Consider the following 25,342-nt stretch of genomic DNA (forward strand, 5'->3'; position numbering starts at 1 on the left):
ATATATATATATATTAGCGAATCCTAATAAATAGGTCTTCAGAAAATACCATTCAGCTTCATTTATTCTTACTTATTTTCTTTGGAACTACCGAAGAATCATCAGACTCCCTTATTCTTTACGCACATTGATATGAGGTTACCGAAACTCGTTATTCCATTCCATCAGCTAGAGGACGCCCAATAATGGTCACCCCTGCTTAGCATCTTGGCCAGAGACGTCGATCAATGTTCGTGTCGGTGCCCTGCAGCATGAGTCCGAACGATGCAGGCGAGTAAGCGATAAAAGTTGCCCGCCTGGTGGTCGTTGCCCAAGCTCTTTCGTAAGCCGCAGCCGCAGGTGTACGGCAGCTGAATTTTAGACGAAAGCTGCTGCACCTTTGCGCATGCGAGAAACATCGTTCCTGCTGAAAAGACAATGAGTGTTCTGGCGACGCAGTTGGGAGAGGTGTCCTCGTTGCACGAGGGAGGGTGTACACTAATTGGTGGAGAGAGAGCTACGCTCATGATGACCCCCTATTAGTATATTTCTCTTTATGCCACGCTCGATTTGCCTGTTTCTTGCGGCGTGAAGGAGAAAATCTGTTCCCTGTTGCCCTCAAACCTTCTCCGTTCCCTTGAAATTCCGGCTCTTTGTTTACATTGAGATGCAGGTTGCCAGCACGAGTGTGTGTCTACGTGATAGTACACACGTGCGCTTCTAAGTGTGTGCCCGTCTCTCGAAGTGTAACTGCAAACAAGAGTTTTGCTCACTCCTCTGGGCTCATCCTCATATTATCTCGTTCGTTTTCTTCCTTTCGTGCACACCTGTGTTTCCCGTTTTATTTGAAGGATTGACGCAAAAATGTACAGGAGTTGGACACGTGAACCGACTGCTTAATGCCTTTATGAAATCGTCCTCTGAAGTGGGTTCAGAGAATAAGTCGGACTGGCGTTTGACACTGAGATGTCAGCAGCAATTGGTAGCGAGTGGATAAGAGGGGTAGAGATGATAGCGAGTAATTATGAGAAATGGAGACTGCTTGGTCTGCAGGCTATTGGTGGGCGCCTTCGAACAAATAGGGACTGCCAGCTTAAGTGCTTGGAAAAACGCCACGTGGGAGGGGGGGGGGGAGGAGGCTCAACCAGAGCAGCCACTGATTCTTACAGTAGCTGACCCCCTAGCCTGACGGGCGCTTTCTCAAGAACACTGGAATTCTACATGTACTGGCCTTAGCAAATGCTTGGAAGGGGGGCGGGTAGGGTAGCCAACCGGGCTCAGTCCTGGTTAACCTCCCTACCTTTCCTTTATCATTTGCTCTCTCTCTCTCTTGGAAGGGGGGCGGGTGGTTACAGCCAATGAGAAACTGGGAAGACAAGACAAGTACCAAAGCTTCAGTCAATTACGGGACACATATTATGGAAAAAATTGCAGTTCACACAGAAAAAAATAAGTTACAGAGGGCACCGGTGCTTGTAATTCCATAGATATGAAAGATTTTCGAAAGCAATAATTGTACTGTTCAACTAAAGCGCATGTGGGTTTGAGCAAGAAACTAGTGGTTGGACGCTGTGTCATTTGTTGCCATGACCGGAACACGTCTTCTCCATCCGGTTGAAATCGTTCACAAGGGATTTGTTGGGCACTTTGTTGCGAAGTCACATCAATTCTTCAGACGAGTAGATATTGGGCGGTAGTTGAACGTTCTTTTGCGTAACTAAGATGAAACATCGTTAGATTCCTCTATTCGCATTTAGTGATTGAAGAACACCTTTCAGATAATATACATCTAAATGTACCTTTGGTTCTTGTTTGTCTGACATGTGTGTCATTATCTGTGTTCATTGAACTGTTCGTAATACGGACTTCAATTTTCTGAAGTTTCACCACGGCTGCGTACCTTACAGTTCTTGGAAATACTTAACCATTGTTACACAAAAGCTTGTTTTTAGCACTCCCTGCTCACGTCTACCGAGGGACACTCCTGGCGGTGAAACTGGAGAACTTGTCAACTGGACAACGTGACACTCATCTCGTTGATGGTACAGGTTGCACAGTCGGTGTCCAAATGTGAAAACTTTCTTTTGCTTACGTGCCAGTCTTTTTAATCCTTTCTCTCCGCAATAATTGACCCGCGATAAGTGTTTTACGCATCTATGCAATGTGAATCCATATATGAGTTACCTAGTACGACACAGGCGTTCTCGTTTGCGGTGGTTGATGCATTGTAAAAAAGCGGTTATCACCTTAACTAATAACTGTATGTAATTAATCATCATTACTATGTGTCTTTGCATTACAAGTCCTTCCCTTCATCCCCACGTTCCTGCCAAAGGCTTACCTGTAATGAGTTACCGCAGCGTGTCTCCTGCAGATCAGTCAATGGGTAGGTCGAGTTTTTTTCCCATAAGATCCGTAACTATCTAACTAATGTGAGATCCTTTCTTTGTAGGAACAAAAAGGGACGGAAGAAATGTGCAACATGTTTTTTTGTAGGGGGAGCCTGTCATGCACGCATTGTCATTGTTTACTTGTCGCTAAAACCCTGCATAAAAATGATTAGAATCCTTTGAACTCTATCTGTCATGTGGGGGAAAAAAGCGCCTCATTTGGGTCCCCTTCCTAAATCCTCCACCTAGCGGCTAGCCATGACCTTCGCTATGACTCCTGAGGTTCGAAAATACGTAATTACAGGGGTGGTTCAAGCAGTAACACATCTGGAAATGCGGATATAATCTGTGTATTTAATCACTCACAAGAAGAAAAATCTCACCTCTTCTCAAATTGAGCCAGTGATTCCGACTTCGCGTTCACGCTCCTACTGCGAGAGTAACTATTTCGTTGATGTGGACAGACTTATGCATAAGGTTCCCCTAAATCACAGTGCCTGTGATACCTAAATGTTCACGTCAGAAAACAATTATGAAGACACGCTATTTCAAGGAAGTGAAAGCTGTATTTAAGCCGTCTAGAGCCACAATCACTGAAATTCACTTCACGCAGCGCCATTCCTTTGCGAATACGTACAAAGAACCTTTATCTATTTTGTAGAATTGCTTCCTCCTTCTTTTAATTGTTCTCTTTTGCAGGAAACAGCAATCTACTGGTATCATTGTGAAAACTAAATGAAGGTGCACTGTAAGATGGCTATGAGTATGAACTAAGCATTACTATTTGACAGAATACATTCTTGTAGTTGTTTCTTGAATTGGTAAATTTTAAGTGATATTATATCTAATAGTAACGCGTTCCAGAGAGTGAGAGATGAAAAATGGACACTCTGCATACCATAATTACGAATTATTTTGGGTAAAATGAAGTTCCTATTTATTGCAAACTTGGTAACATTGGTGTCTGTTAGAAAAGATACGGGTATCAAGCTACCGCATCGTGCGTAATTGATTTGTCGGAACAAAAAGGTACCGAGGTTATGTGTAACGAGTTTTGCGACTCAAATATTGGGATTAGCTTGTGAAAGATACGCGGCGTTGTCGTTGTATGGGCTCAATGTAGTTATTCTATTAGCCTGATTTTGTAGTATTTGCAATGAGTTTAAATGCCTTATGTAACTGCTTCTCCAACAAGTAGCGGAGTGAAAAGTGACTAAACAAAAAGTAGAAGGATAGTAATATTTGAGCGTCCAATATGTCTCGCGTTTTTCAAAGCCCTCAAATCACGTAGGTAATCTTTTGTTTTACTTTACATATTGTTCAATAAATTTAAGATCTCTTTTAAGTTCTACACCAAGATACATACAGGAAGAAAAACTTGCAGGGATAGGACTGGAGCCACGAAAAATAGGAGGAATTGCATGAAGTGTTCGTTGGTGGGAAGTAAATAGAACAAATTTTGTTTTGGAAGGGTTTATCTGCAGCTCGTTAATAGGGTTCCACTCCTGCAGGCTCTTTAAATCATCATTGAGGTTAGATGTTAGAGCTCTGAGACATTTGTCAGAATTAATGACAGTATTAATGTCTCCATCAAGTATACATTTCGGAGAAGAAAGGCAGCTAGGCCGATCATTGACAAATGTTACATATAAAAGCGGACCCAGTGTGGAACCCTGGGGCACACTAGTATTAGTGAACATTGTTTTAGAATAAACACATGGAATAGTTAATATACCGGCACTCTGCTAAGTATTCTTGATGTAACAGTAGTGCTGGGCCGATGATTCCTAATGATTGAAGCTTATGAAATAAGATACGATTACTTGTTTTCTCAAACGCTTTCATTAAGTCGACGAATACAGAAGATGAATAATTACGCTGATCGATAAAGAGTTTTAATTGATCGAGTAGCGCAACATGAACAAGCTCAGTCGAGTAACCTGGGCGAAAGCCGTATTGTAATGGTGAGAGAACGTTAGATTTTGTAAGATAATTAGTTAATTCTCTTCATTACTTTGCTGAAATGGTAGTACGCAGACGGGGCGATAATTGGAACTTTAAGAGCGGCCTCCTTTTTTAAGATCTAGAGTGATCGTGCCTTGTTTCCTTTCCCGCGGCAAACTGGCCGATTCGTACGTGATGTTGATTGCGTCAGCAAGGACATCAATTATTAAGGGTGTAATTAATTTTATGTGAGGAGGATGAAAGTTAACAATGGCGGCGCCGGTTATCTTCAGGTTTTTATAACGCTTAGAACTTCCTAGTATGTGGTTGCAAATAAAAGGGAAAACGGCAACGTGCGATCGGGCACGGTATTCTTATGCGCAGGTGTCTGTAGTTCACTGCTGAAATGGCAAACAGCGAACGCACCAGCTATTTCCTTGGCTGTTTTGAACACCATGCCATGACGAGCAATTTCTTTATTCTTTCGTGATCAGTGGTCCTATTTAAGAAGCTGTTCAAAGTTTCCCATTTCTTTCTGATCATTACATCCCATTTCAAAAAACATTTTTGTACCTTATTTTCCTGTTTTTGTTGTTTTGTTTCTTTTGTTAATGTGGCGGAAAGGAGGTTAGAAAACTTCTTGTATCGAATGGCCAAATTCTCATTGAATGTTTAGTAAAAATTGTCCTTTTTGAGCACCAAAGCTAATACATTATCTGTTATCCATGAATTCTGAGGCAACGCAATTTTTTTTTTGCGTTTCGCTTAATGGGAATGACGGCCAAAGCAGTATTTAAGCACAGAGATAAGGAGTCAAAATGCTCTTTATGGACCCTTTGTATGTGATATGGGGAACCAGTCAAGATTAGTCTAGACTAAACTTGTTAATCTTATTAATCTTGTCTTGACGAATCTTGATTAGTCTAGATTAGACTAGTCCAGATTAGACACGGCTTCAAGGAATTATTATTTGTCTAGTATAAATTTTGAGTGCATCATTTTTTCAATAGCCATGAGCATCATGATAATAAAAATATAGGGTAATGATCAGTTAATTCGGCCATTATAGAACACCTGCATCTACTGGATATGTCAAATTAAATAGTGCATCGTCAATTAATGTACCTATCTTAAATTAAATATTCATCAGCAAAGTCATTAAAACAACCCGAATAACGTAAAAAGAAGGCGTACTCTGCAGCAAGGGTAATGTTTTTGTCACCTATGCTTGTTACATTCTCGTATTTGGTGGCTTCGACTCCCGTAACCTTATGAAGAGCAGCACAAAAATCCGTTGCTGATGAAGAAGGTGAAGAAGAATTATTAGGTTTTTCTTGTCGATCTTAAGGCAGTCATTTTTAGAACAGTCCTAACATCTTTACAATTAATTACGCTAAGCACAAGATCGTTTCTTTTGTGTCTCACCTAACTTCTGCCAAGGATTTAAAAAAAAGTGATTAGCCACGGCTGAATGAAACCAACGGCATATGGTTTGGCGTCACGTAGCACTCCTTAGAGTATATTTATATCCACTTAATTGGTTATTTAACCAAGATCAATAATCAAAAGTTTTTGATATTCGCTTTGGAGCCAAGCGCATGGTTGGGTTTCTGTAGGGTTCTATGTGTTGTAGCGGGGGTCCAACCACTGGTCCAATATTTTGTGGCAACGTACGGGCTGCGTGGCCATCTTTTTCGGCGTTGAATGAGAGCCCGCGAGATATTAAATAAAACCACGTTACTGCGCTTGTTTGCTATCGTATTGCAGCGCTCTCTACCATGCGTCAATAGTCTGTCGCTTATCAGGGACGACGGCGCTTCCTTTCCGTGGGCCACCGCCAAAGATGCTGACGCACTGTGAAGCCGACTCCTAGAGCAGTGGCCACTAGCTTCGCCACGGTCCGCGCGCACGGTTCTTTCGCACGAACCGCGATTGAAGAGAGCTGCAATACGATAACAAACGAGCGCAGTCACGTGGTTTTATTTCATATTTCGCGGGCTTTCTTGAAACGCTGAAAAACATCGCCCAGCAGCATGTCATCATCATCATCATCAGCCTGGTTACACCCACTGCAGGACAAAGGCCTCTCCCATATTTCTCCAACAACCCCGGTCATGTACTAATTGTGGCCATGCCGTCCCTGCAAACTTCTTAATCTCATCCGCCCACCTAACTTTCTGCCGCCCCCTGCTACGCTTCCCTTCCCTTGCAATCCAGTCCGTAACCCTCAATGACCATCGGTTATCTTCCCTCCTCATTACATGTCCTGCCCATGCCCATTTCTTTTTCTTGATTTCAACTAAGATGTCATTAACTCGCGTTCGTTCCCTCACCCAATCTGCTCTTTTCTTATCCCTTAACGTTACACCTATCATTCTTCTTTCCATAGCTCGTTGCGTCGTACTCAATTTGAGTAGAACTCTTTTCGTAAGCCTCCAGGTTTCTGCCCCGTAGGTGAGTACTGGTAAGACACAGCAATTCTATACTTTTCTCTTGAGGGATAATGGCAACCTGCTGTTCATGATCTGAGAATGCCTGCCAAACGCACCCCAGCCATTTTTATTCTCCTAATTATTTCCGTCTCATGATCCGGATCCGCCGTCACTACCTGCCCCAAGTAGGTGTATTCCCTTACGACTTCCAGTGCCTCGCTGCCTATTGTAAATTGCTGTTCTCTTCCGAGACTGTTAAACATTACTTTAGTTTTCTGCAGATTAATTTTTAGACCCACTCTTCTGCTTTGCCTCTCCAGGTCAGTGAGCATGCATTGCAATTGGTCCGCTGAGTTACTAAGCAAGGCAATATCATCAGCGAATCGCAAGTTACTAAGGTACTCTCCATTAACTTTTATCCCCAATTCTTCCCAATCCAGGTCTCTGAATACCTCCTGTAAACATGCTGTGAATAGCATTGGAGAGATCGTATCTCCCTCCCTGACGCCTATCTTTATTGGGATTTTGTTGCGTTCTTTATGGAGGACTACGGTGGCTGTAGAGCCGCTATAGATATCTTTCAGTATTTTTACACACGGCTCGTCTACACCCTGATTCCGTAATGCCTCCATGACTGCTGAGGTTTCGACAGAATCAAATGCTTTCTCGTAATCAATGAAAGCTATATATAAGGGTTGGCTATATTCCGCACATTTCTCTATCACTTGATGGATAGAGAAATGTACGTTGCCACATGTACATGCCACAGCAGCATGTACGTTGCCACAAAAAATTGGAGTGGTCGTTGGACACCCCTCTACAATTTATAGAAACGCATACGCCTGGCCCCAAAGTGAATAATAAATATTCTGCATAATTAATCTTAGTTAATTAACTAACGAAGCGGAATATAAAAATACTCTAAGGAGAGCCACATGACGGCAAGCCATATGCTGTTGGGTTCATTCAGCTGCGGCTAACCACTTTTTTTGAATCCTTGGCGCAAGTTACGTGAAACACACTGTATTGTGCTGCGCCTCCGTGGCTGCTGAAGGGACGATTGGAGTATTCAGCAACAAAATTAGAAAAGCAGGAAAGTTGTTTATCGTGGTTACTCAAGCAAGTTTCAGATACTCCAATAACTCAATATGGGAAGGTGAATGTAGAGAAGAGATTACAGAGGTTGCAGAGATTGCGTGCATATAGATAGAGAGCAGATCATTGATGATTTGAAGAAAGGTTAACTGGTTAGCAGTGAGATAGAACGAAAATGTAAGATTTGCCGAGAGGAGAGGCCCTGCGCAAGGGTGGGTTGTAGTTATCACTGAAAGGTCGGATTGACTTATGATGCCAAAGAAGCGGCTCTCGGTTGTTTTGCAGTTGACAGTTGTCTGTCCGCAGAAATCTCAAGTTCTTCTTTTTCTTAACTGTCCCATAACCTACCATTCTTCAAATTTAGCAAGCTTATAAAGAATGACACTGCCATAGAACACCAATACAGACGAAAGCGTACCGCACAGTGGGGCAAGTAGAATCTGTTTCTTCTGAATTCTAGTTCTTTAGCTGAGATATTAGATATTTGGCAATACAGGTTAAGGTAAGCGCCTTTTGCACGCTCGCACAGCCGCCAGGGGTGCGAGTTGTTTATGTTGGAAATATCTTACGACCATTTAGGGTAATCAGAGTTTATTACTGAGTAAAATGGCGTTCTATCACAACTGAATCACCTTGCAAGTGCGACTGCTTTGCCTGGCGACGTAAGCTTTCCCGTCACTTATTATTAGTTATTGGTTATTCGTTATTATTAGTTACTGATTATATTTCGTATAGCTAGCTGTCCTCTATTTTGCCATCGCAATCGATACTTCGCCTTTCAGGCAAAACTGTGATTTTTTTTGGTTGTGTAATGACTCCGCTCAGAAAAGCAACATTAATGAGATTTCCACCAGCGTAAATTCTTTTGTAGAGTAGCGCGGCCTTCCGATGATAAAATGTCATACCCGAACAAGGAATCCCTCACTTGCATTACATAAGCACAATCTAAAGCCGCTCGAGATTACAATTTAAAAACGCATGCGCTAAAGGAACTTCCCATAAAAGAGCGACAAGTGTAATAACTTGGCGCACAGCAGATGCGGATATATAAATAGAACTTTTTTACCTCCCCGTCTGCTCTACTTTTCCTTCGAGGATCACAGACTCATCGTTTCGGAACGGCAGGATTCGGGAAGCTCTAGCCACTTGCGGGATGTGAGGAGAAAGGAAGTGCGAGACGGTGGGAAGGGCGAAATACAGAGCACTGAGAAAGGGAGCCTAGCTCGGGCGCACCGCGTCCAATCTCCGAATAGGAAACTGCTCCGGTGCCGGTGACGATTTGCGCGCCGGCGCCCGGTAGCGCGGCCCGAAGTGCGTGCGGTCGCTCGCCATCCCTCTCCCCCGAAGCGCGCGCACGCTCTCTCCACTTCGCTCCACCGTGCCGCGGGGCCGCCAACTGGTCGCGCATTCGGCGCTCGTGCTCCGAACCGGCCGGTTGTGCGCGCCTGACGCTCACTCGGTGACGTTCGGCCCCGGAATCGGCAACCGAAAGTGTGGGTGGGGGCCTCTGGTACATTACGTGTGCTGGCTTCGCTCCTTGAGTATTCGTCTCGTCGGAAGCACTTGCCACCTTCTCTGCGCAAATTTTTGGTCTGTGCCCTTCCGCCTCCCAACCCCCACTCCCCGCCAAAAAAAGTTTGGCACCGATTTATCCGTAGCGCGGCGACCTGCACGCGTTGTTCTGACTCCGCGATTGTGGTCTTCCAAGTTCGGGCGCGCATGCACCGACGACGCAAAGATACAGATGCACGGGTTCGTCTCTGAGTTGTGTCCCGGATAACTGACTTCTTGGTGGCCGACTCATTTGCCCCGGCCGACGCTGACGACGCTTGACGCCGATGCATCTGCGTCACATACTTGCTCCCGGAGCACCAACATCTGCTGTGAATACTTGCCCTGCTTGTGGGATCCTTTGTGCCACTTAACCTGCCTGGGGAGAACACAAGCTACCGGATTCCCGGATCGTCCCTTAGGGAAACGGAAGAGCAGGAAGTGGCCCGACTCTCGTCTGGCGTTCACTTAGAGCATCGATACGGAACAGTGCTCGCGGAACTTGCCAAACTTTCGCCGCCTCTGGAGTCAGTCTACATCGCTTGTCATTCCTCCGTCGGGAACTTCTTCTAAGGTGAGTGACAAAGCTTGTGAACCTTCCGCATTTTTTTTTAACATATCCGTCCCAGGTCATTCTTCTCTGATCACCAGCTTGCATTTCCGCTTTCGCTATGAACTGCGAAATCATAATTATGATTTTTTTTTCTGGCATCAGTGGTTGAGATTAAGTCTGGAGAGATAAAAATTACGATTTTGGAATGCACACCTTAGTGACATCGTTTCAACACCGCCCTATGAAGGTATCCGTAAGTGTTTTTTTTTTTTTATGGCTGGGATTGTCACTGACGGCTAAGTTACTATCGACCGATGGTACGGGTGATACGATGAAGTGATAAGTTATGGTGCGGAGAGCCATACTCGGTAATCTCGGGTATAGTCGGTAAACAAGTTGAAGACATTGGCTGAAGATATTCCTTTCAATCTTCATTGCAATGCGCCGGCCACTGGTTCCGTGACTAACTATGAAAATCGATAATAAAGTGTCTAATTTGAAAAATCTGCGCCAACGGAGGTTTTGCAAACACTCTGAAGCTTGAGTTATAGTGCACTTCCCTGCAACTAGCCGACACTCTACAACTTGTGCATTTCAATCGAGTTCTCGGAACGCCTGCGTCTCCACGGTGTCCCATTTACCGCTGAATGGGGGCACACGTACTTCTTCGATAAAATCGGCGTGTATTCACTTTCGCCTTCATTTGATTTTAGTTTCCGTTGCTTGTTTGTCGTTTATCACTAAAGTTTCCTTTAACATTTTGTTTCTTTCGTTTTCTTTTGTGCGCACATTTCTGAAGCGGCTTAGCGCTCTGAAAACAGCTCAGACCCGTGTTTTCGAGCAAGACGCGTCGTGTTGCAGACCTTCACCGGGTGCGTTCCCGCGCGACCAGCAGAGTTGGCTGCTACAAGGACGGCCAAAGCGTGTGCAGTGTGTGATAGGTGATTCCACCCCGGCCTCGCCTCTAGTTTATACCTTTTTTTTTTCCGATAAGCTAACAATCGCCGACGCTTCTTGGGTGTCGCGCGCGCCGGCATGGCCGCAGCACACATTCGCGGATCGCACTGACCCATTTCATTTTTTTTTTTGTTCAAGTGTAAAAACGTTATCACTCGCGCGTAAGACGATGACGCTTAGAAAGTGGGAATGTTGGTTATGCGTCGCGTTTTTCAATTCCATGATGGAGTTATCTGGGAATGACGGACCTGGCGTCATCGACCATACCGAGAGGTCATGACGCAGAGTGGAATTTGCTAACGTCGGGGGACCGTAAGTTGAGGCATCGCTGTGCTGCTTAATAAAGAAAATAAGGCTTTTGGTCGCGCATGTGTGTGGCAACCACACCAATGACACGAGTGGAGTGGGGCAGTTTATCTTGAGGTCATGATGCGTTTACCTCGTGGGTATCAGAACAACTTTGTAGAAACAATTGAGTTAATCATTTGTAAGGCGATCTAACGCTTGCCCGTATCTTTTTATAAGTCCCAGAGGGTTTTTCCCGAAAGATGACAATTCAGTAATGTCATGTCAATACTTCCTTAGCGATGTCAGCTCCCTCACTTAAAATTCCTGCTACAGGAGGATTTCCAAAGAATCGGCATGACCTTCTTAATAAATGGAAAAAATTTGAACATTAAAATAGGCTTAAAATCTAATGAATACATTGTTGCGCCAAAAAAGGAAAATAAAGACTTGGGAAGGAAGAGTACGGAACGACAGAATGAGCGCCGAAAGAGCGTCGTTTCGTACTCATCCCTCCCAAGTCTTTATTTTGCTTTTTTGGCGCAACAACGTATTCATTAAATCCCAACCAACTGGCCCGGCAACAAGTTCTACTCAAGTGGGCTTAAAATGCAGACGTAGTGTTACGCAGAAAACGCGAAAAAGAGATATGCTGTATCTGTTGAATCCAGCTTGACAGAAAATTTGAACATTTCCTTGGAAATATGTGGGGCTGCATATTTATTGGAGTATGCGAACATGGCAACTTGCCACACGATATGACATCTTCGTGTTCCGCTTATGCAAACAAGATCACTATTTTGGATATCAAACATGGAAAGATGGTAACTTTGTAGACGTGCACCGATGACCTGCTTCTGGCATCTAACCCTTAATATTGAAGCAAACAGATTTTTTTTCACCTACTTAGCGGTACCTTCAGCAATAGGTACCGACTTGCAAAACTATTAAGGCATTCATCTGCCAACGTGTCTCAGTATAATATTTCAGCCGGCACTACATCTATAACATATATTGGCATATCTTGCGCCTACCTTGTGCAATACCGTTGCTGAGAGCGATTTTGTGCCAGCCGTTTACCTTAGCCTGTCCATACTTAGCGGTTCCCTTTGCTCGATCTTGTCTCTTCTTATCGCACCTCACTCAAAACTGGTCGAGCCTGCAGTGATGGCATATAGGTGGAGCACCGTTTGAGCCACCGACGAAGCGCTGAATGGAAAGCGATGGAAATGTAATCGTTACATTGACTCAGGCCTGCTCATTGCATGACCTTTCGGTGATGTTTACTGAAATATAATAAAAGGGGGTGAGAGCGAGTTTGCAGCGTCTGTTGCTCTGCACTTGTCTTTCCTCAGCCAACATTTATTTACCTTTGCCTTCTGTAGACACAAGCTGCTTAGTGCAACGATTCCCGTCTTTGGATTCTATTCGTCTTTTATATTCCGCAGCTCGCGACCACCCGCTATTTGTGGCAGCGTTGGCGGAGCGGCTGTTGCACCGCAGTAGAAGCGCAAGGAAAAACTGGACTGGTATAATGTAACGATTCTGTGCCGATAACATTCCTTTTCGCGCTCAGTCAGTGCTCCGAGCGGTGCTCCCATCTCAGTATGACCGAGTTCGGCAGCCCCGTAAACGATGGTTGATAAGAAATTAATTTACCCGAACGAAAGCAATCCTCACATTATACGTGCCCAGAATTCGAAGAGAATTCCTTACATTCTCCCGGCCCTCATTCCTTCATAGATGTGCGCATGCAACATGGCTTAAGATGACTTGAAATCCCGCATTCAGGTGCATGCAAGGGACGGGCCCAAGCCTCGGTACCTGAATTGAAATATATAACTGCTTCTTACTAGCATGCACCGAGCGATCACTAAAAAACACCACACACACAAAAGGGAAGCGCGACTCAAGCCGCAGATATGTCGGTAACTGCTTCGGACTTGCCAGAAACTATAACTTCGTTAAAAGGGACCGAGGAAAACTTTACTAAAGCAAACTACTTTTTGGTTAGTTCTTCGCCGATAACAGATAAAAAACGCAGTAATGAACTAAGCAAGAGGCGGAAAGTGATCAAAGTGCAGAGCACTATTACCGAGAAAACGCGCCATATATTCTTCTGGCGGAAATGAAGTTTTGATGTCTTGTTTTCTGTAAAATATCTCTATATTGATAACCACAGTTAAGATAGTCCATTGCGAGCACTAGGGCACTCCAACAACCGTGGCCAGAGTCAACAAAACAAGAGGCATAAATATGAAGGCGTTTGCTTTTCCGCTACTAAGATGTTACTTGCAGTTACTAAGAAGCCTCCTATAACATAAATTCTAAAGTACTAACCAAAGTTTTATGTAATATTTACTGTAGATTTTGTAAATAAAGAAGAAATGGAGGAATAAATATCCCGTTTCAACCTGTTTTTCACTCTCCCTGTTATATCGAGCTCACTTTCCCCTTGTTTTTTTTTATTGTGCAATGTACCAGATTACAGAAATGAAAATGGCGTGTAGGACATTTCATTTCTGTGACTATAGCACGAAATAACGTTAATTTCTTAATTGTGCAAGCTGTGTCTAGCCGTTATACTAACAGTGTATACAAAAATAAATTACAGTACTGCTAAAACTCGTACAGCTCAGTTAGAAACTTCAGTTTGAAAACAACTTTCAAAAAGAAAGAGAGAGGCAGTGCGGCACTGCTCATCAGAAAAAAAAGAAACAGAACAATAAATCGGATACACAGCGGCAACCCATAAAGCCAGGTACAAGAAGAAAAGAAGAAATATAGAAAGTGCCCAGTAGACAAAAAAAAAGGAAATGCTATTCTGCATACTAAAGTTTGTAATATGCTGGAAAACGCGGTGAAAGGGACGTCGTTTCTCTAAATACTATTTCTGACTTACGGATCTGAGTGTCCATGGTACTGTACTTCAATTACAGATTTTGGCATTAGGATACATTTAGAGGACACCCAAACAGTAAAGGGTTGCGCTCTAAAACTAAATATTCAATATTACACAAAGACCAGTACATTTCGGTATGTTGTTTTCCATATTTTCAATCAGGCGGCAAATTTTCATGACATGGCTCTGCATCAAACTGCGAGCAAACGGGCACGAGTTACTCACTCACTCGACTGATTTAGCATTAATTATTCAGCTTATTATAATTGGCTACATCTTCTAATATCGCATTCACTTTACAGTTCAATCCTGTTATGCTAAGTACTCATGCCAGAAGCAGTGAGCCTCGAGTAAATTCAGCTAAACTTGAATGATGAATGCAGAGCTAGCCACCTGGCTTGCTAATAAAAACATGAACAACCTTATTTCTTTCAGGTAGTCCCCCCTCCTCCGTTTCTAAAAAGGCATGTTTAGGACGTCGAAGTGTTTTACCAACTCCTGCATGACTTCGCAATGATCACCATGGACGTGGAAGGGTTAGATACTGGCGCGCTTTATGGCATGTGGTTGCTCTCGCTGAGTTATCATTAATACTACATTATTGCTGCCGTAGAAGACTGTTAACATTGTTGAGATGCTCCTAACTGCTGTATCTTTCACATAGAGAGAGAGAGAAATAAAGAGAAAAAAAAATGAGGTAGAAGAGGCATGGATGGTAACAAGACGCGCGTCTGGTTTTCTACACTACGCGTGGGGGAAGGGGATTAAGTGATGTATGGAACGAAAGGAGAGAAAGAACTGAGGGCGTTACTTCGCCCAGAGGCGCACATCAAAATCGAGGTCAGTAGCTGAGGTATGTAGGCTTGAAAAACTGCAACAATAAACGTATCGCTTGCTGTGCATGGGAACATGTGGCTCCGTTTCAGATGTTCTTGTCACCGAAAATAACCTCCAATCTAGGTGATCTAACGTGATGCAGAATGAAAGGCGTTGTTCTTGACCGCTGACACAGAGGTGACATTCGATAAACTCCTCATACCCGCACAATGACTAGAAAAAGTAGCAATGTTAATCAATATTGGCTACTTGCACTGGGCGAGATGCCCAGGAGGGCAAAGATCGAATAGTGTATTGAGAACACATTCTTGCAGCACTGAACTGTGTCCAAAAAGTGGAATGTTCAGTACGGTGTCACAGTTGTTCAGTCCAGCTAACTTCAAAAACCGTATCAGGGGCCTTACTGCTTTTTGCTGCTATTGCCATGTGCGAGACTAGTTTCAAGAACTTGCTCTCAGAAAACGTGTCTCATATAGCTGGCTAAGAATCGCGCGGGGAATTGGAATGGTGTGTAAGCATTTGATCTTCGGAGAAAGCACGCCGCAAATACGGTGTTGTGCCAGTTTTTTTGTTGGCCACAGTTATTCCAGTCACTGCTGTCGGCCATCCAACCAAGGATGAGAATGCAATGACGAATGCAATGCCCAAGTGCGAATGGCGGAGTCACTTGCTTCGCACCGTTGGAGTCTAGGCACAACGTGCCGCATACAGAGGAGTGGAATGCGAATGCAACCGATGACGTGTGAGATCAGGCGAATGTCATTGGGGTGAAGTGATATCGAGTGCAGTCTTGCTAAGCTGCGATCATGCATGCTTTCTGGACAAAAGGTGGAAACGCAGTAGGCTCCTTCATATGGCGCGCAAGCAGCCTTGTCGGCACAATCGCTGCCGTATATAACAAAATGGTTTACTATAGCCACTGAAATACGCTTCCTGCATTTGTGACAAAAGGTATGAGTAGCGCCCGCGACGAATAGGTGATAAAATAGACAGTAGAGCTGCATGCGTGAAAGCAAAAAGGCATAGCCCAGCAATTATTAACTTGCTGTGGACTACCGGAATTATGAATGCGGCGTTAGCCTTGGTGTGCTAGAAATGTTGAACGTATTGGGTTATTGATGTTTGAGGTGTAATCACTACTTCGGAGTTGATCTATGTAGAAGATTCGAAGTCGCATAAGTGAAGTCGGTTAAAGTAGATAGCATGCAAGTGGCACAGAGTTGATTACTTCATGACGAATGTGGACTAAGGGACAAGCTGGATTTTTGTCTGCAGAGCCACACTCGCTCAATACGGCTGACTACAAAAACTGCGTTCACGGATGCTCCTGCGACGGAAAGTCCTACTTCGGATCACTGCAGGAACTATGACACTAACTACTGTCATGCTCAAGAACTGAAACAGGGGTGCGATCGTTGTTCGGCGCGTTCATTCGATTACCGGCGAGCGCGATTTGCCTGCTCCGCGCAGACGTCGCCAGCAGCGGGGCGCGGCCACGTTTTTGGTGACGTCAAAATGACGACACGCTCCTGTCAATCATCGTGCAACCGAGCACGTCGTCTGCTAGGCGCCGAACCCGGTGGGAGTTGGGATGTTTGGAGCGATCAGATGCTCGTTACGAGACCGGCTTCGCATGACGCGTCTGGTGGATTGGATTGCATCCAACTCGCGGCTGCGTCTGCTCAATGGTACGTTCAGATCCAATATATAGTTTAATTTGAGAAAATGGCGCTTGCGTTGGGCACTTAGGTTGTTGCGCTGGCGTTGCTCGAGGAGGACAGAGAGCGGGTTGCGGTTCAAAACGCGTTTGAAGAAATGGCAGAAAGCGAATTGTGGCGTCGCTTTTGCTTCTCGTAACAAATAGTGCGTTGGTTGTAGAGCGACATCGGCCCCATCATCGGTGCCAGCGAGCCACTGGAATGTTGTTGCTGCCTTTTGAAAAGTGGCCACTGTTCCCGTCGTTTCTTTTTTTCTTTTTTCTTCTCGCTGTGCGCCACACCACCTAGGAACATCGCAGAGAAACTAATAGCTATAAATTGTAGTAGTCACACGTACTACTATTTGCGTGTTTAAGCTTGAAAAGAAAAAATGCATTTTTAGATACATATTTCATTCATTGAAAGACGAAAAACATTTCGTTTTGTAGAATACTGTTTGCAAGCCGACGACAAACGAGAGAAGTAAACTTCCGGGGAGTTCACCGCTTGCGGATTGGCTGCTCTCTCCGCCCCGTTCTCACAAATTTTGCATACTGCCACTTTGTGACGTTTCAGCAACCGAACAGAACGCGTATCGAACAACGATCTCCGATCGTGCCCCAGGATAGAAGACACCCGTGGTCAACACTCAACGCTGAAGAACGAATGCCGGAGTCTTTTTTCTGGAAGAGATGACAGATGGTATCATTGCATCAGCGAAATGTGCTGAATATGGAGTGTCCGCGGCAGTGTATACGATGGAACCGTGGAACGATATAGGAGCTCTAGAAGCACATCATGGAAGGCTGAGCTAACTTATCTGTAACTGCATCTGGATGCTCTGAAATACTTTCAGGTCTGACTGGTGTGCCTTAAGAGGAAAACAAACTATTGTGATAATGAGCGCTCTGTACAAATGTAGCTTGGAATTTACCAGTGATCACCATTTTCACTAGCCACAAATGTAAAAAATACGGGTAACAAAAAACTGATTTCACAGTTTAGCAACGTGAGAACAGCACAAAAAGTTTACATCAACAATGACACAAAAAGATATGGGTTTTCCTGTAATGAATGAGTTATTTACTTATGCGTTTTTTATGCGCACCTATGTTGTCGCTTAGAATTGACGCACACCACATTTTCTGTGATGATGCTGAGGCCTAGTGTACGGAGATAGCCAAATGTCAGCGTTGTTGCCTTCTGTAGACTTTCACGACCTTGCGGAAAGACAGAAACAGAAGAATGGGGAAGACAAGGTAGCTGAACCAGAAGGTCAAGTCTCGTTCGTTACACTGGGAAATGGAGGACTAGTGGGTAGAAAGGTCACTCTGTCAAAATCATCGCCGACAATCGCAGCGCGTGATCATTTGTAACGCGTGTAGCCCCTGTGGGCAAATTGCACCTGAAAGCCGGCAGCGATTTCGAGGCATCTAATGAGTGGCTGTTTGTGATCTTTGATTAGGCTAGCCGGAAAGGCGCAAAGCTGTGAGGAACTGCACCTAAAAGACTACTTTGTCAGATGCGGCATTACGGAATAATATACAAGGCCGTCTTCTATGAGAACAAATAAGTACCTTTACGTGAAGTGACTTGGGGTCAACTTTAATGCAAACCTTATCAATTCAGATGTCAGAAGTACATCTATAATAACCCCATCGGGAATCGGACCATCAGGTGTCACCATTTTTTGCAAGTTTCTTGGATGCTGTGCTGAACTGCGCATAATAGTCATATTTTTTATTCCTTCCTTCAGCTTGTGTTCCTTTATGAGCGCCCTCATTATGAGATGGCCCAACTGTTACCTGCGTGTAGTAAACTGGCTCACATCTAGTGTCAACCGCTTATCCTTAGATTATAGTAATTCATTGCGTCTACGTTGCTCCCAGAATATTACACTAATTTATTTCGAACTTTTAGTCGGCTATTTAGGAATTTATTAGATCATATAATTATTTATTTGGAATAGCTTGACTGTTAAAAGTTGACTCGCTCTACTTACATAAACGCTCAATACTCACCTTCGCTTTTGTGGCAGTCTTATGTACGGGACGTGATGCTTTAGGCAACGAAATTTTCATTTTAGTCTCAGCTTTATCACACCTACGCGCTCATACATGGTGTCCCAGCTCACACTAGCTCAGCTATAAAAAAAAAAGAAATAACGAGAAACACTACGCAAGCTATCCTTTAAAAACCTACAGTGTTCAGTCGTCAGGCATCCGACGACCGAAATCTCTTTAACTTATAACTTATAACTCTGTCTTATAACTCTATCTTTTACTGGGTTCTTAGAATATTTTTTTTTCTTTCGAATAGTTTGGCTAACATTAGCTGGGGCACATTGTATGGATGTGATAACCACTCACGTTTCACGCACATATCCTTGAGGGCTCCAGTCGGCGCAGAGTGATCAAAAATTGAAACGCGAGGCTGGGAGCACAAAGGCGCCGGCGGTGAGTGATGGGGGGATTGCTATGGGGGGGGAGGGCAAATGCTGACGAAAATGCATCGCAGAGACTCTCGCGTTCATGGTACGCCAGAATGCATCAGATTGGTGTCCCTTCTGCAAACCTGGTGCGTAAACAGCTCCCGGCATCGCGTTTGAATAGCTGAGCACGGTACATATATGCATTGCAACATGAATTACCGCGGCAAGTATGTGCACTTCGCTGAGGGATCTTGGAAGTGCGCTGTATGTTTTTTATCAGGATCAGGCTAGCTTGTCAACATTTATTCGCTCACAGTCACACGTATGATATCATTGTCCGATTATCAAAATAGCTTGATTGTAGCGAGATTAGCGAGCAGCTACATTTTACCCCTCGGTTTATATTCAAACGTGTGCGGTCTAGTCATCAGTGTTTATGACATAGTCGACTGCTTATCTGTACATCTAGGCGAGACCCACAATAGACGCCTCTTAGAATGAGAGGAAGCACGTTCTCGACCCACTGCGTGATTTAATAATTGCCTACCTAAACTGCCTAGGGAACTTTATTCAAGCTCCAATATTACTAGAGTAATTAAATTGTTTTATTTATTTAGCATTGTTTCAAATGCACTGAAAGACTTGGATGGCAACGCTAGAAGGCAGAACATTGTCTGCCTGACTAAGGCCCTGTCACCCACACGTTGCTAAATGGTGAGGAAGTAGGATAAAATATATCATACATACATATCAATAGCATGGATTACACATACGTGGCATATATTATAAACATACGTGCATTTAATACTTTCATTATTAAGCAAATTTTCTAAGTAGGAAAGGTTTATGTCCAACGGAGATTACCATATGTAAGAAAAAATATTGATAAAAATATAGAAGCACAATATCAAACTTACATAACAAAAGATAACTACGGATAAAACACATAAGAAACAAATTGGCACAGTCTCAATCAGAAAAGGAAAGCAAAAAAATTTTATAGCATTTTTAAAGCAGTTCAGTGATCTGAAGTTTTGCGCGTTAGTGATCATGTTAGGATGCGTATTTATCAAGAATGGGACTAAGAGTGCTAGTTTTGTACCGTAGTTGGTCCTGCTAAATGGAACACTGAAATGGTCATGTCTGAAATTGTAATGGGTGTTACTTGAGAGGTATTTCTGACAAAAAATGAGTGTGTACCCTTGAGTTCACCTCATATGTGTATCGCGAGCTTAAAATCATATAGTTGATTAATTTTTAAAGGACCACGTTTAAAAAAAATGCCGCCTGATCGAGTGATGCAAAGTTTTCAATACAGCGAACTGCTTGTTTTTGGGGATATATCAGTCGATCCAAATTTCATTCGCATGTACTCCCCCATACCAACAGGCAGCAACTACTATGGGACTGATTTAACGAATAATACAGAAGGCGCTTCATCCAAACAGGAACGAGCTACCTAATCCTAAACAATAGGCCTATTGACCTACAAATAGTAGTGTGAATCAGCGTCACGTAAGGTGTAAAAGTCAGGTTTTCATCAAAAAGTACACCTAAAACTTAAACGCTGAAGTCCGCTCGATTACACAACTATCGAACTTGAGACAAATATCACAATAATCAGGCTTATGTTTAGGCTTAAAAACCACATATTTAGTTTTATTGACTTTTAATTGTAGCTGGTTCGCTCCTAACCAAACTAAAAGTTGGTCTAGCCAGCTATTGGCTGCAATTTTTAGCAAACGTAGGCTGTTACCCGAGAAAAACAAACTTGGGCCGCCAGCATACAAGACTTTATCTGGTGTAGGTGGTATGTTTACATTATGGTTTACATACCGAATAAAGAATAGTAGATTTAAAATTGACCTTTCAGGGACACCGAGTCCTAGTTCTTTCTCTTGTGAACAAAACCCATTGTAACATGTGTACTGTAGTCTGGCAGTGAAGTAATTCTGGATCAGTTTTGGGGCCATCCCGCTAATCCCATAGCATAACAGTTCTTAAGTAGGATGGTATGTTCAATAGAGTCGAAAGCTTTTCTAATATCCAGGAAAAGACTGACCATACGTAATTTGATGTGGAAATTACGGATGATTTTTTCTTTGATATTAAGAAGTGCCATTTCTCTACATCTATGTTCACGGAAGCCAAACTGTTGGTCCACAAGGGCATGCTTTTCATTTAGTAATTTAGTTAGTCTGCACTTTAGGAGTTGTGCCAGCAATTTAGACACAAGCACAAGTGCGGATATCGGTCTGTAATTAAGTCAGTGACGGAGCCTCCTTTATGCAATACAATCACGTTGGCGATTTTAATAGAATCGGGAAAGATGCCACTCGCTAAAGCACTTTTACAGATATGGCATAATGGAGCCAATACATTATCAGCAACAGCTATGATTGATTCTCCTTTTATGTCATCTGTCCCTCTTTAAGTATACTGTTTCGAGGCCTTAAAAACAGAAAGTACTTCCATTTCAGCAGAAGGTGATAGGAAAATAGAATTGGAGCTCCCGTAGTTTACACGTTTTTCAGACTCCATTAATGAACTACCAGAGCGGGATGTCCCACCAGCAAGTAAAATATGATAATTGAACTGGTTGTCCAAGGAAGTTTCACTGTATTCGGTACTATCAAACGTTACAGTATTCGGGTTTGTATTTTGCTGATTTCCTTTAAACCTAGAAACTGCGTTGCGAAATGTCTTTGGATCGTTTGGTACCGGGCAAAACATATGTTCATAATACCTGTTTCTAGCTTTCTTGAAGTCCGAAGTCGACTTGTTTCTTATTTCCTTGTATTCATTTAGTATACCAGAATCCCTGTAGGGAATAAATGTATCAAATACTTTCTCACGTTTCTGCGTACTTTCATACATCTCTCGAGTTAGCCATTGCTTCCAAGCTTTCTTGTACCTTCTCATTTGTTGTAATGGGAAAGCAGTATCATAACACGATTTTCTTTTATACATAAACGCCTCATACGAAGTATTGGGGTCATTTTTACAATGTATTTCACACCAGTCTGTATTCTCTATCACTAAGCGAAAAGTACTCACATTCTCTTCGTTAAATTGGCGCCAGAAAGAAGGCTGACATCGAAAACGCCTTCTTTTATTTTCATGTTGTTGTAAAAAACGACATACTGGCAAATGATCACGTAAATCTGAGGCGAAAATTACAGAAGAAAGGTAATTTGGATAGTGGTTCGTTATGCATACATCAATTAATGATTCAGAATCTGGCGTTATTCGAGTTACTCTAGTTGTATTAGCGCAATTGTGTGAACGCAATACGTAAATAAATCGTTGAGTTTGAGCAGTACGTAATACTAAGTTAATGTTCATATCGCCAAGCAATACAACAGGGAGACTCAGATAGGATGCATATTCCTATATTTCGGTAATGAATTGAATGAATTCCTCAAGGTAACCTTAAGGGGGATGGTACACTGATGCAATCATACATTTACAACATTTTACAGCAACACATTCTTCATCATTATCATCCTAATTTATGTTCACTGCGGGGTGACGCCATCTCCCTGCGATCCCCAATTACCCCTGTCCGAGATAACAATTCATATAAACCAACAATTCGCGAGAATTCAGACAGTAGCTCGTAAGACAGATCATTCTTCAGATAAAGGGAAGTACCTCCCCACTGCGGTGTTTACGATAAACGCCTTCAGATTTATCACCATCAAAATGAATAACATCGCCTGCACTTCAGAACCACATCTCAGTAAAAGCAAGAACTCCAAATTTATGTTCTAAAGCTTCTAAATAACTTTCTGCTTCCATATATTTCCATATATTTCTGTTTCCAAACGCTCCTAGCGTTTAAATGGAAGATAGATAGCTTGTTATCTCTTAGGAAAGAAGAAACGCTTATGGCTGAGGTGAATGAAGAACGGTCATGGTAAGGCGATAAGCATGTGCCCGCCATGAGAAATGAAGGTAATCTAGGACACCCAGAAGGCGCGGGGAAGTCAGCGTCTTAGAATTAAAATAACTTCGCACGCAATACTTATTGCGTGCTCGCCCTCTGCGCACGAACAATTTGCCGGCCTCAAGCCCAGGCGAATCGATCATGTTTTTCCTGGCATCGTAGCCTCATTTCCGACAATAGATTCTTCTTTTCTGGCGTCAGAATATCAAGGAAGTATAAACATTTGATTTGCTTGCTTTCAAATCACTCCTTCTTGTCATGCATTTGTCCCGCTTATGCGGCTGCTAACACGTTGTTTTAAATCAACTTGCTTTTCGTTATTTTTTTATTGCAGCCTGTCGCGGCAACTTCATGTGCATGCTCGCGCGAGCAAACGCCGCTGGCGCTCAGCGATGCATAGACGGAAACGCGCGGAGTGATATACTTTGGGGACGGGACTTCTTGCGTAGCTTCCATAGGGTTGCACCTGATGTAGGAAACGGGGCATAGGACAGAACTGAAACGGCAGTTGTAAAAAGTTATCGCGTTCAAAAGGGTTTGTGATTGAGTGGCCGCGTAACAGAATTATGTTTTCCCGTATATTCAAATTACAATCCGAGGCTATCATGTCTGTAGGTTGTGCGTAAGTCGTACTTTATGATATTATCGACCTATTTTACTTTGAGGAATCTAATTAGTTAAGCAAATTATTTGCGCTGCACGGAGGGCCTGCGTGGTTGACATGCGTGGTGCGGAATTATTTTTGCCGGAACGGTGGTCGACGCTGGACGCGGTACGCCGACGCCAGGTCTTCTGCGACACGGGGCCCTTTATGCTATCACGTTAATATAGGTGTTGTCTGTGCTACTGTTTCATCGCCAGGATTCAGAGCTCGAAGTTTAACCAGAGCCAAGTTCGCTAACTTTAGTTGAAATACAGCGGGCTGACGTGTCTGGTGAGAGAACGCTGTGATGTTCAAATTTATCACCCGAGCTTTACCGACACGAGCTGCTGGGGATGCGCAAAAACAAATATGAGACGACATGAAAAACGGGAACTCGCGCTTGCATTAAACTTCCTGGACCTTCGAAAAGTAGTGAAAGCCTTTTATCTCGGCTGCATGCTTCCGCGACTGGATAACTTCACTGCGCTCCCTCTTGTGGGCCAGGAGCAGCTAGCAGGCCACGCACGAAATCATTCATCGTTCGCAACCAATCACAAAACCTGCATTGCTACAGGTTCCACATTTGCAAATATAAATTGATTGGCACGTGGCGACCTTCCCATTCTTAGTTGCCGGGCTCTCTTCCGCATGTTCAAGCAAAGGGAAAGTTAGTAGCGAGCAGCTTTCAAAGAGAGGCTGAATTAGCAATTTTCCCGCTAAATGTCTGATGGCCGCCTAAGGTAACGTAGCGTGTGAGGCACTTGCCATTTATATATGTTCTCTTGGAACAAATCACGCGGCGGTTGTTGCTGTGCTTTTAGAAAATCCAAGTGTTCTAGCGCTCATCGTTCGTCTGAATGCCACGTACCTTGCATTGCCGACCTCGACGATATTCGTACTTTTGTAATCTCGATCGTGAGCATGCGGAGCATGCGCTCTAAAATATTTTCACATTTCGGACACTCTTTCCTCGTGATAAGCAATCAGAGGTATCACGGAGAACGTTACACGTACCTCCCACTTTGTGGCCACCGATCGCTGTGTGGTGTATTTTGAAGCTGGTGTCAAATTGACAAAGCTTCAGCGCAAGGCAACTATCTCTTTTACTAGCTAATTATGGTAGATGATCGATAATTCGGTGAAAGTTGCCTGATTATCTTTCCCGGTTAGACACTGCGTTGAAAGCGAGCCAATGTTTCTAGATGATACTTAGTGCATTTTCTCGAGAAGCCATCCTAACTACAGAGTAACGAAATATTTCTTTGATTTCCACTCAGTCGTACTGCATCTCATCATAAAAAATTTTTATCCCCGTCTCAAAGTGCAGGAAAAAGTTAATATAGTGAACTATAGCGATACACTGCCGTTTTGCGTAAGATTTAGCCACATTAGATAAACAGGGTGTTAAATTTTCGTACTGCTACGTGTCACCCGTCATTTCCTTGCGACCACGTACTGCACAGAGGTGGCAAGTACAATTCATGTAAACTGTGAGTGAAGGGCCTGTAGGGTGTTTATCGTGTTCTCTCTTTATTCACATATTTGTGCAAACATTCTTGAAGGCAATAGCTTGCGTCCCTTCCCTACCACGCTGTTTCCTACCGCTGGAGCATCGTGATATTTATTAAAGGAGGCCGTAAGAGCTTTCAAAGCTTTCCTGTTCGGAATTTTATGGCCGTTTAGTTTTGCACGATGGC

General features: G+C 43.4%; 1 protein-coding gene across 3 annotated transcripts in view; it reads left to right on the forward strand.

Moving 5' to 3' along the window:
- Positions 1-9,263: 9,263 nt before the first annotated feature.
- Positions 9,264-25,342, forward strand: part of LOC135905792 (neuropeptide CCHamide-1 receptor-like) — a 361,484-nt gene continuing 345,405 nt past the window's right edge. For all 3 annotated transcript variants that reach the window (XM_065436839.2, XM_065436840.2, XM_065436838.2), the window contains exon 1: positions 9,264-9,965. The gene's annotated coding sequence lies outside the window, so the exon portion shown is untranslated. The remainder of the gene's footprint in view (positions 9,966-25,342) is intronic.

The sequence above is a fragment of the Dermacentor albipictus genome, chromosome 5, assembly GCF_038994185.2.
Source record: "Dermacentor albipictus isolate Rhodes 1998 colony chromosome 5, USDA_Dalb.pri_finalv2, whole genome shotgun sequence".
In the NCBI taxonomy this organism is placed as follows: Eukaryota; Metazoa; Arthropoda; class Arachnida; order Ixodida; family Ixodidae; genus Dermacentor; species Dermacentor albipictus.